The sequence below is a fragment of the Pezoporus occidentalis genome, unplaced genomic scaffold, assembly GCF_034315485.1.
Source record: "Pezoporus occidentalis ecotype Australia unplaced genomic scaffold, CSIRO_AGI_Poc_V1 ctg57, whole genome shotgun sequence".
Taxonomy (NCBI): domain Eukaryota; kingdom Metazoa; phylum Chordata; class Aves; order Psittaciformes; family Psittacidae; genus Pezoporus; species Pezoporus occidentalis.
The window spans coordinates 3493180-3505517 of record NW_026915910.1 but is presented as its reverse complement, the minus strand read 5'-3'; the positions used below and the strand labels follow the sequence as shown (position 1 = coordinate 3505517).

General features: G+C 39.5%; 1 protein-coding gene across 4 annotated transcripts in view; it reads right to left on the bottom strand.

Moving 5' to 3' along the window:
- Positions 1-12338, bottom strand: part of SUPT3H (SPT3 homolog, SAGA and STAGA complex component) — a 275316-nt gene that overhangs the window by 128110 nt on the left and 134868 nt on the right. The window lies entirely within an intron of this gene.

Genomic DNA, 12338 nt, shown 5'->3' with positions numbered 1-12338 from the left:
TCAAAAATGGGTAAGAACCAAGTGCTTCCTGAAAAGGAGACCATCACTATGTGGGCATTCAGTGAATTGTCACTGCTGCCTGGTTTTCTCAGAAGGCAAGGTAGTAAGCGTATAGGAAACTTCAAACACGTATGACTTGGTGCACTAAGGCAGCTTTTTTGTGCACCCACAGGAGAAGTCATGAAAAGAAGGGAAGAATGATCAAATGAAGGATAAGTTCAATATGCATTTTTTCTGCCTGAATATTTTTCACTTTGCTATGGAACTCATCACTAGAACACAATAATTTATTGACACTCGGAGACACAGCCACACAAAATTCTTAACGTATTATCTTAAATAATGAAAGCTCTTCAGTTATCTTCAGATACAGCAAAATCACAGGTACAAGACTTACAGAATAACTTTTACTCTGTCAGTTGTTGTTTTTGTCAGGAATGGGTTACAGCACATACTTGAATTGCTCCATTTATTTGCAAGTGTGAGATAAAAGCCTGTTTGTCCTAGGTTTTGTGTATAACTTATTTTCTTTCTACTCAAGGACTGTACTACCATCAACTCTCCTATCAGGTAGAACTTGTGGCTTGAAGATAAAAGAACATAGAAATAAAAAGCACTGACATCTCCCACAATTAAACATATACTGATCTAAGGGTTCCTGCTATTATCACTGTTATTCTTGGCCAGTGGCACTTGCAGACACAAAAGAGTTGTATTTGCCAAAACTAAAGCACTAATTTTAAGAAAACAAATTTTGCAGCGCTTCAAGAAGTAAACTAGCTTCTGCCAAGTATTCCAGAAGTAGTATACTGTTTTTCCAAAGTAAAATCGTTTTGAATGATGGCAACACCTTTGTGTTCAGTTATTGTTTTCTTTTGCAGGAGGACAGAAACGGAACCTGTTGACAGAGGTGGAGAACTTCAGTCTCTACAGTTATCTATTAGTAACAAAAGTGCAGTATTAGAAACTCAAGACCTCTGAACACTAGGTGTCAGTGTAAGAAATGGAAAAAAATCAAAAACCTGTTGTTTCCAATCAGGTGGATTAGCTAAGAAACCAGAACCAGCTGTGACCACATTTCCTTGTAACTGCATAACACTGTTAACAAGCCAATCTTCCTTAAAAAGTTATTCTGAAACTATCAGGTTTGCTTGAAATCAGATAAGGTGTTTAAAAACTACAATGAACTTGCTCTGTTAAACACTCTGAAATGACCTTTAAGGTTTATTAGTTATACTTAAAAGACCATGCAGAATTTTACACTACTTTTTTTTTTTTTGCCAGATATTCATAAGTTTGTGTCTTTTGCAACTTAATGTTTATAGTTTTGTTTGACAGAATCAATGAAAAACGAAATCTCAAAACCATGCAGCTAGTGCCAAAAGTCATAGAGGTGAGAAAGCTCCCACTTGAGAAGTCCAGATTGTAAATGTTTGGCTGGAATGTTAAATAACTACTTTAGGACATGAAGAGTCACATCCCAGAAGTGTTCATCTCTCTTGATACAACTGATGATCTGGCATCATTATCTCAGTACAGAAAAATATGTTTGCTTGCCTTTATGTTCGTTCAGGTGAATCCATTCAGGATCTCAGAGGAAAAGCAGAAGGAATGTCACTTTCCACCAGGCACTGACAGTTGCCATATTTGGAAAGTTATTTTAAACAAAGCAAGCCAGATGATGAAAACAACAATTAAACCCCACTGTATATCAGATTCCAGAGCTGATTACAGAAATACACAAATGCTTTCGAAATTTAACTAGAGGTCCACCTTCCTAATGAAATATCTGCATGTTGCACACAAGTTGATAAATTTCAGATTCTTTTCACTTAATTTATGAATTGCTGACAGAATCAGACTACCAGATGAGATGGGTCTTTGCGTGCAGGTATGGACTTTACACACATCTTCTTACACTAATAAAATTCAATTTACATTATACAAACAAGTTAAAGAAAGAATAAAATCCTGAAGATCAGATTTCTATTTGACTTCTGAAGCCTAGGATGTAATTATAATTTTTCACAGACAGAAACAATGCTATTTTATTCCAGTCCAGCTAAATTATTTGAGGCAATTTTTTAGGTCACGTCAAAAATAATCTTGGCAAAAGCTTGTTCAGCCATAAAAAAATTTCCATAAAGGAGACTAAACTATTGACAAATATTGATTTACCAGAGTGCATCATATTGCATAATAAAAATCTAATGATTACTCTTCTTCAACTTCTCAATTTTTTAAGTTGCTCTTTCCTAAAGAGTTAATCACCTAGAAGTTCATAGGACTCTAGCAAAAGACATTGATGTAAGTAGCCAACACATACTAGACACCGTGCATCCGTACATTGAATGTCTCAGCTCAGCTCAGCCAAGATTTCAATAGCTATTAATTTATGCCATAGTCCCAGCAGTATATATAAAAATAAATAGAAGATACATTTGTCTTTCGGAAACTCGGGCTGGGATCAGCTTATCGCTTGATTTATAAAAGCCCCACAAGCCAAGGTACTTAAGTACATATATATTCAAGAAAGGAACAGATTCTAAAGTCCCCATGAATGAAATTTCACATATATTTAATTCCTCTTGATAAACAGCCTAAATAGGAATTGATGTGTTAAGGGTGGGAAAACCAGACTTTTACATAAAGACACATATATACGCACACATGTACAACACATGTAAATCTATGTCATTGTTATTAAAGGCCCAAAGGCTTATATAGAAAATCAGTAAATACTGGGATTATAGCTGATTGCACTACCTTAATTCTTGGTATTTTATATGCACTACACGACAGATATTAACCATTCATCACATTGCTTTCCCATTCAATTCAGTCAATGGTTTAGATTTTCTTCACTACTGAACATTTTGCTTCAGCTATGTGGGCATAATTATTCATTTCTTTCTGCTTGATTTTTTAAGGGTTCTTACTAAAAGTGTCTTAATTTTTCCACTTCTTGGATCAGTGAAGTCCCTTAACACCGGATGCTGAGCAGCATCTCTGCATGACCAGGCAAAAAGCAACAGCTCTGTCTCATAGCACATGTTGACTCTGCAGAAAGATTCATGGGAAAGAAAACACCTGACCAAGTCTGTTGAAAAGTCTCTCATCTGAAGAGAAGGGACAGAGAGAGCCCAGAATCCCTAACTAGGACTCCTGAACTGCCTCCCGAAGTACATTCTGTGCATTGGAATAAATGCATCTGAATACAATGGACAAGTAGTGTAGAAAACTCAGGACACCACTTTTCATATAAATTATGAATGAAGAAAAGGCAAGACTACATCAAAAGTCAGATAAGAGACTTTATATTGTTTGCAATTAAATTTTTCCTTCTCCTTATAAGACATTTTGTACTACCTTAATATATTAAAGAAAAAATACTGTTCATTTGCTTAAGCAAAGCCAATCAAGGAATATTAGGAAAAAAAAATCTATTATTTTATTTTTTGTTTTTTTTAAGAAATTGGGAAAAATGGTGTCTTATGTCTGATGTGGGCCTTTCTAAACCAGTGTCCTCTTCTCCCACAGATAAAAGACACACTGTCACTGAGGTCCTTTGGTACAGGAGTAAAAGCATCTGATCTCTATAAAATGATTACTGAATGTGTTGAGTCTATTTACATTTTTTCAATGTACATAAAAAAGGAATAACAAAAGCTATTCTACATTACTCTGTAAATTGAACAAAAAAGTGTTTTTTTTAAACAGCCCTTCCTTTTAAAGTCATACATATTTTAAAAAATTAAATAATACAAATGGCCCCAAAATAGTCTTGAGAATGGTGACCACAAAAATTAATGTCAAACCTGCTATTTCCATTCAAAACAAAAACAAAAGAGAAAACCCACCCCAACTCACTCCTACCAATGTAATAACATAATATAAATACTGACCACATTTAAATGATGGAAATGCACAGAGAGCAATTAATTACCTCTTGCTAGAGGTAAAGTACCTTCTCTTCCATCTCACGTGGGAAATGCTAACAAATGTACACGGCTGGTACCCAGGGAATTTTTTATATTACAGACTTATTTTCCAGTTTGATTTCTTCCAGGGCAGGTATGCCATGTGTTTGCTGCAAATGTATGTGTGTTATTTACTCTACAGTAGGAACAGAATGAATAGTCGATGGATTTTTCCCAGATGGTTTTTGTGAACTCCTTTATCCCATTCATGTAAACACACAGTGTGTTCCGGTTTGCTGAGTTGTATATACACCCTGTGACTTATTACAAAGTCTGAATGTTTAGCTAGCCAGAAGATTGTTTCCATCCTGTGATTCATTAGGTCCCTATGGTACCCTCGACTTCCTTTATTTTGTACAATCACAAATTATATTAGTTTGTCTTATTTTGATAACCCCTCTAATTAATGTCCTGCACAGGAAACTTTATTACTGTTTTAAAACAGACTCATAAAACAAGGACTTTTCCTGTTACTACAGTGGCATAAGTGACAGTTGCATATAACTTTGGGATCAAGAGTGAACAGTACTTCACACTGTTTGTTTTTATCAGTGGGCAATTTCTGTTAATGAATAAGCTGGTTTCAATTCTTTCTTTTTTTTTAAAAGGAATGTCAGAAATTTGACAATTATGTGTATAAAGGTCGCAAGTCTAAACAGTTCTAAGCGCAGGAAACAAACCTGGGCCTGTAGGACTTCAGCTTCAGAATAGCATAGAGGTTACATACATTAAAATGACTAATCCAGCTTGTGAATGAATAATGAGTGTGATTTGGTTTAAAAAAAAACACCTGTAGTAGCAGGCTGTAAACAACCAAGTAAGTTCTAGCCTTGTTTCTGCTTAAATCGTCATTTTTCCTACTCCCCCCTCCAACTGCCATTGTCTTTTTCTTTGGATGGGCAATTGATGGTGAGCTTTCCCTCCTCCTTTTACTTTAACTTCAATGAAATTGTGAACAGATGCAGGGATAAAGCTGGGAAGCAAAGAAAGCACAACACATTCATCCAGAAAATGTACAGCCCTTTGAAAACAAAAATTGCACGCTGGTCATGATTAAGTGCTTAGCATTTTAAACTCACCCTTATGCTTGTCTCTGTATTTCTGCTATTCCTTTTTTAGTTGTGGCAAATGCTTACCCAATCTTTATTTAAATCCCTACTATAAAAAACAAGGGATGGATTTACTATGGACTTACTGAAGACCTGACACACTGCTGAATCTCTACATCTCACTGCGTTTTACCTATGAATTATGTCCACAGTTTAAAATAATCTACATATTCCAACATAAATTATTCACCTGCAGACCTGTATTTTGAGCTCTGGTTGAAACCAAAGGGTTGATTCTGAATTAACTCTATTATTTGTGAAAAAGGCATTTAATTTCCAATAGTAATAAAACCAGAAAAAAAATCTATGTGTATAAGCAAAATGTTCTTATATGTATATATATATATATGTAACATGAGACCCTAATCATGCTCCTACAAAGGAAGCAAGAGTAGAATGTCAATAAATACTAGTTAGAAGCACAAGATGTATGCAATTAAATTCTTCCATAGGAAGATAAGTGATGAAAAAAATCCCACCAGATATCATATACAACATAATTTTAGGCAATTGAAGTTCCTTTAAGTTGACACTATTGCATGCTAAAAAAGCCAACTAAGTGGGCTTAAGTCATTTGACATCAATTGAAGACATTAGAGCCCATGCTCTAGCAGACACACATTAGCTGAGAGGGATAAACCACAACTCTATCAACATGAATTCCATCATTCATGACAGTCTCCAGAAAGATACTGGTGGATAAAACATTTAAAGGATGCAGTCTAAAGCTGTTGCGATGTGCTGTGGCCTTCTCCCTAAGCACCAGTCTTTCATGGACAGATAAGGTTACTCACCAGCAGGTAAGAACTTTTGGGCTCTGCTGTTTATAAGCATATCTGTACTCTTGGTTTGTATTCCTCATAGTTCCTTGCTGAACTCTGTGCTACTGCAAAAATGTCTTCTGCTTTGCAAAAACCAAAACGTATCTCTTCTCAGAAGCCATTTGATAGCTCAGAAACAAAACGTAAAGGACTGAAGTTCACATCTAGCGTTAACCTGAAAACCCAACTTCAGTGAAAGCAGGTGTCTGTGCTCCTAATACCATATTCAGCATGCCTAGAGAATAAATCGGTGGTAGTTCACTCTGATAATAAATGCCCAGCAATAAATGCCCATCAATACATTCCCAGCACAAGGAGTTAACTCCTCAATAGCCTTTTTGATTTAAGTAGTATATCATGCTCTTATCTTCTCTTAGCCTTTGAATGTGACATCTGAAGGATGAATGTGGAGCTATGGCCCTACCAAGAGAAGGTACTAAGAAATCAGGATTGCTGGACATGATGAAAGAATAAACTAAAAGAGGGCTTGTTACATGTCAAATGGTAAGTAATTTAAAGGCTTGACCCCTCCTGATTAACATCTTTTTACATTCCCTGTTGAACCCTTTTTGTAAGCACAATTTTCCCTGTGACAGACATCTGCTACTCATACTCAACCATAAAGAACAACGTAGTCTTGTTTGGAACCTCTGGTCTTAGCACATACAAATACAGGCCTAGGGGTAACATTAAAGGATCTATAAATATATACAGATCAGTTACTAAACAAACACTGTCAGTCAGTGAATTTGATTTCATATTAAAATGTAAATTCATTGTGCTCTTCAAATACATTATGCTTGATGCCCCATCCCTGGAAGTGTTCAAGGCCAGGCTGGATGGGGCTGTGAGCAACCTGGTCTAGTGGAAGGTGTCCCTGCCCATGGCAGGGGGGTGGAACTGGATGATCTTTAAGGTTTCTTCCAACCCAAACCATTCTGTGAGTCTATGAAAAAACAAACTGAACTTTTTCATTCTATTTTTGATTTTGCTTGATATGCAAATAACAATACATGTATTATAATTACAATATATGCAAAAAAAGTCAAACTTACGCTAGCATTCTGACACAAATCGGATGGAATATTTCTCTCAACTTTTATGCCTGTCTCCTAGATATTCAAACCCCAGCCAGCTGTCAAAGGGTCCCTTTAGTTGTCAGCTGATGAAATAAATTCCTCAAGAGATTCATCTCATCTAACTTGGAAACTAATTTTAGGATTACACGAATCCTCCTCTGGAGATGCTCATTTTCTGCTACACATAGGCCTATACTTTTAGCAGAATTACACTTAATGTAAAACAGTGTACACATCATTCAAAATACACACAAAACATCAATCATAAAATGTGATGCAGACTTTAAAACCACTGCCTTACAAGAATTTAATTTGTTAGTGCAGTCATCAGCTATAGCAGCCGGACCTCATGAAGTATACAGTGGTTTGAAGCAGTGACCGTATAAATCTGTCCAAACCAGACCCTGATTTAATGGAGTTCAGATCAACTTTGAAAACAGGGAGCTAGAGCTATAAACCTGCGAGATATCAAAAGTCGAACAATCAAGGTTAATCACACTGGCAACTTATTTTTTAATTCAGAAGCTCAAACCTGGACTTAATCAACAAGTACAAGGTCTTACAAATGTTTACTATGAAAGATGTCTGTAATGTGCCAGCTTTATTGCAGGCATAAAAGTAACTTCTATGTTTGAGCCTTATACATGTATTATGGATGGGAAAATGAACATGAATTTTGAGAAGAAATCATTAAATTACATAATGAGGAATACGTAGTCTATTAGTATGAGAAATATGACAAAATCCAGGTAGTAAGCAATAAATTTACATCTGCAAGTCAGCTTCAACTATAGAAATAGTTTATTTCTTGTGCTGAATATACATCCACATGAACACCTACATATAAAGTGAAAATTTAATATAGCTACGTAGTAACAGCTCAGTAAGGACGTTCAGTTATTAAGGATGACAAATGTACAAAAATCCCTATCAGAACTCCGGAGCATGTAAAAGGCTCCTGATTTAAGAGTTCCGGCATGTGAATGTCAGAGGTCAAAGCAATGAGCTATTAAAGATACTTTCACTTCCTCAGAAATAAAGTGCTGTCCTGGGCTTGGAGGGGAAAGGTTAGAAAAGCTGTTTATCTGCCACTCTGTTCCCATTCTTCCTTCTGTCAGGAAATCGTACATGCCCCTACACCCCACACAGGGTTAGCCCTGGGTCACGGTCCTTCCCCAAGTGCTTGCCCGCATTTGATTTAAGTGCAAAGACCACATGGCTGCAGGTTGCCTTTTCTCAAAACACACGTCTGGATGTAAAGCTCAGCTCAGCTAAGTCTCGATGGGACGTAAAAGCAGGGTCTCCACCGCTTTACTGCTAAAGAAGAGTGAAGCCATGGGCATTAGTTTGCATAAATTAAGGAGGTCATTCATTAATAAAAAGAAAATGATATTTTGTAGTAGATAGAGCTAGAATAAGAATTACAAAGCATGTTTAACCAGTGGGAAACCTGCGGAGAGGGGAGACAGGTTGTGTCCTCACCAGAAGCCATAGGGCATGGTCAGGACAGACTGAGAGGAGCATAATAAGCAAAGGTGCCACGAGACTGCAGAGACAGGGATACACCACTGGGCTGAGGAGGTATAAGCAGAAAAAAAACTGCCCGGAGCTGGAAGAGACCCCAAAGCAGTTGCTGTGACCCAGGAAGCCACTGAACAATTGCTGGATTAAGTGCAAAGCTGAAGGAAAACAGCTGTATGCAGGCAAACAGTGGGCAAGGGGAGATTTATTTATATAAATTGTTTATTATAATTAAAAATATTTTATGCATAATATACACGTATCATGTGTCTATTTATATATATATGTGAGATGTGTGCACGTCTATGGGGGTATGATGTAACAGACATCACAGAAACACGGTGGGATGGCTCCTATGACTGGAGTGTTGGAATGGAAGGTTACAGGCTCTTTAGAAAAGACAGGCCTGCCAGGTGGGGAGGGGGAGTTGCCCTTTATGTTAGGGATAGGCTGGAGAGTATGGAACTGTATCTGGGGACAGGTAAACAGTCCACAGGGAGTTTGTGGGTCAGGGTTAAAGGGAAAACAGCTATGGGAGACATTACTGTGGGGATCTGTTACAGACCGCCTGATCAAGGAGAACCTGCAGATGAAGCACTCCATAGACAGATAGGAAAAGCCTCACGCTCGCAGGCCCTTGTTCTCATGGGTGACTTCAACCACCCTCACATCTGTTGGAATGACGGTACGGCCCGGCACAAGCAGTCCAGGAGGTTCCTCGATTGTGTGGTAGACAACTTCCTTCTGCAAGAAATAGAGGAGCCCACAAGGAGAGGTGCCATGTTTGACCTCGTGCTCACCAACAGGGAAGGGCTCGTTGGAAATGTGATGCTCCAGGGCAGCCTTGGATGCAGCGATCACGAGATGCTCGAATTTGAGATCCTCAGGACAGTGAGAAGAGCGTGCAGCAAGCTCACTGCCCTGGACTCAAAAGAGCAGACTTTGGCCTCTTCAGGAACCTGCTTAGGAAGGTTCCATGGGATACAACCCTAGGGGGCAGAGGGGCCGAAGACTGTTGGTTGATATTCAAGGGTCACCTGCTACAAGCTCAGGAGTGTTGCATCCCAACCAGAAGGAAGTGCAGCAGGAGGGCCAGGAGACCTCCTTGGATGGATAAGGAGCTGCTGAGGAAAATTCAAATGAAAAAAGAGGCTTATAATAAGTGGAAGCAAGGACAGGTGGCATGGGAAGAGTACGGGGATGTTGTCTGGGAAGCTAGGGACCAGGTTAGGAAAGCTAAGGCCCAGTTAGAATTAAACTTAGCTGGAGGTATTAAAGATAACAGGAAGGGATTCTACAGGTACATAGCAAATAAAAAACAGACTAGGGAGAATGCAGGCCCCCTCAGGAAGCTCTCGGGAGAACTGGCTACACAGGATTTGGAGAAGGATGAGGTTCTGAATGACTTCTTTGCCTCGGTCTTCACTGGCAAAAGCTCTGACAAAACCACCCAAGTCTTGGAAGGCAGATGCAGGGACTGTGAGAATGAAGACCTTGGGCCCACTGTAGGAGAGGATCTGGCTCTAGACCATCTTAAAAATCTGAATGTGCACAAGTCCGAGGGTCCTGCTGAGATCCATCCACAGGTCCTGAAGGAGCTGGCAAATGAAGTTGCAAAGCCGCTGGCCATGATATTTGAGAAATCCTGGCAGTCAGGTGAAGTTCCCAACGACTGGAAAAAGGGAAATATAACCCCCATTTTCAAGAAGGGGAAAATGGATGACCCAGGGAATTACAGACCAGTCAGTCTCACCTCTGTGCCTGGCAAAATCTTGGAGCAGATTCTCCTGGAAGGCATGCTAAGGCACATGAAAATCAACAAGGTGCTTGGTGACAGCCAGCATGGCTTCACTAAGGGGAAATCCCGCCTGACCAATTTGGTGGCCTTCTATGATGGGGCTACAGAACTGATGGACAGGGGTAGAGCAGTTGATGTCATCTACCTGGACTTGTGTAAAGTGTTCAACACCGTCCCACACGACATCCTTGTCTCTAAATTGGAGAGACATCAATTTGCTGGATGGACCACTCAGTGGATAAAGAACTGGCTGGATGGCCACACACAAAGAGTTGTGGTCAATGGCTCAATGTCCGGCTGGAGACCAGTAACGAGTGGTGTCCCTCAGGGATCAGTGTTGGGACCGATCTTGTTCAACATCTTCGTCACTGACACAGACAGTGGGATTGAGTGTGTCCTCAGCAAGTTTGCCGATGACACCAAGCTGTGTGGTTCGGTTGATATCCTGGAGGGAAGGAATGCCATCCAGAGGGACCTTGACACGCTTGTGAGGTGGGCTGATGCCAACCTCATGAAGTTTAACCATGCCAAGTGCAAGGTCCTACACCTTGGTGGGAGCAATCCCAGGCACAGCTACAGGTTGGGCAGAGAAGAGATTCAGAGCAGCCCTGCGGAGAAGGACTTGGGGGTGTTGGCTGATGAGAAAATGAACATGAGCCGGCTGCAGTGTGCGCTCACAGCCCAGAAAGCCAACCGTATCCTGGGTTGCATCAAAAGGAACGTGACCAGCAGGTCGAAGGAGGTGATCCTGCCCCTCTACTCTGCTCTTCTGAGACCTCACTTGGAGTATTGTGTGCAGTTCTGGTGTCCTCAACATAAAAAGGACATGGAACTGTTGGAACAAGTCCAGAGGAGGGCCACGAGGATGATCAGGGGACTGGAGCACCTCCTCTATGAAGACAGGCTGAGGAAGTTGGGGCTGTTCAGCCTGGAGAAGAGAAGGCTGTGTGGAGACCTCATAGCAGCCTTCCAGTATCTGAAGGGGGCCTATAGGGATGCTGGAGAGGGACTCTTCATTAGGGACAGTAGTGACAGGACAAGGGGTAACGGGTTAAAACTTAAACAGGGGAAGTTTAGATTGGATATAAGAAGGAAATTCTTTCCTGTTAGGGTGGTGAGGCACTGGAATGAGTTGCCCAGGGAAGTTGTGAATGCTCCATCCCTGGCAGTGTTCAAGACCAGGTTGGAGGAGGCCTTGGGTGACATGATCTAGTGTAAGGTGTCCCTGCCCACGGCAGTGGGGGTGGAACTAGGTGATCTTAAGGTCCTTTCCAACCCTAATTATTCTATGATTCTATTCTATGATTCTATGTGTATATAAAATAGTATGTATATTTTATATATAAACACATATTTATAATATGTGGTCTGCCTCATTCTGATTTTTTTCAGTTTAGAGAAGTTTTTAATTCTAGTTAATGTAGTAACAGAATCTAGCTTGAAACTTAAAAACCCTTCTGACTGCTGAAAGGGCTCATTATAGAAAAGATCTAGGAACTTGCAGCTCAGAACTCTAACAGATCCAGGGGCTCACCGTATGTGAATGTTAGCTATAATGTGTATTAGTAGTATTTACATACAGTAGTTCCATGTCATGCCTACATACATACATGCTGGCATTTCATCTGAAGAATCAGCATGATAAACAAAGAAAACATTTGCTACCTTCCCATACCACATGTCCCCTTCCCAAGTCACAAGTGGAATATAGGAATACACCTTTCTGTACAAAATGTCAGACGGCAGATTCATGCCATGGTATAAAATACTGTCCCTGATTTCTTAAAAGGTGATGTTGAACTTCAATTAAAAAACATTAAAAGATTCCAATTTAGAGCTGTTTCTGACAGACAAGATTTGAAACAGACTCTCCATACAACCCTTTCATTGGCTTTCAATAACAAAAAAAAAATTCTATTTCTGTATTATTTTTGATAAAAATAAAACCATCAAATAATAAGAATATTAGAACATGTTAAGTAAATGAAGCATTAACACAGATACTAGAACATGAACAATTAGTAATGAAG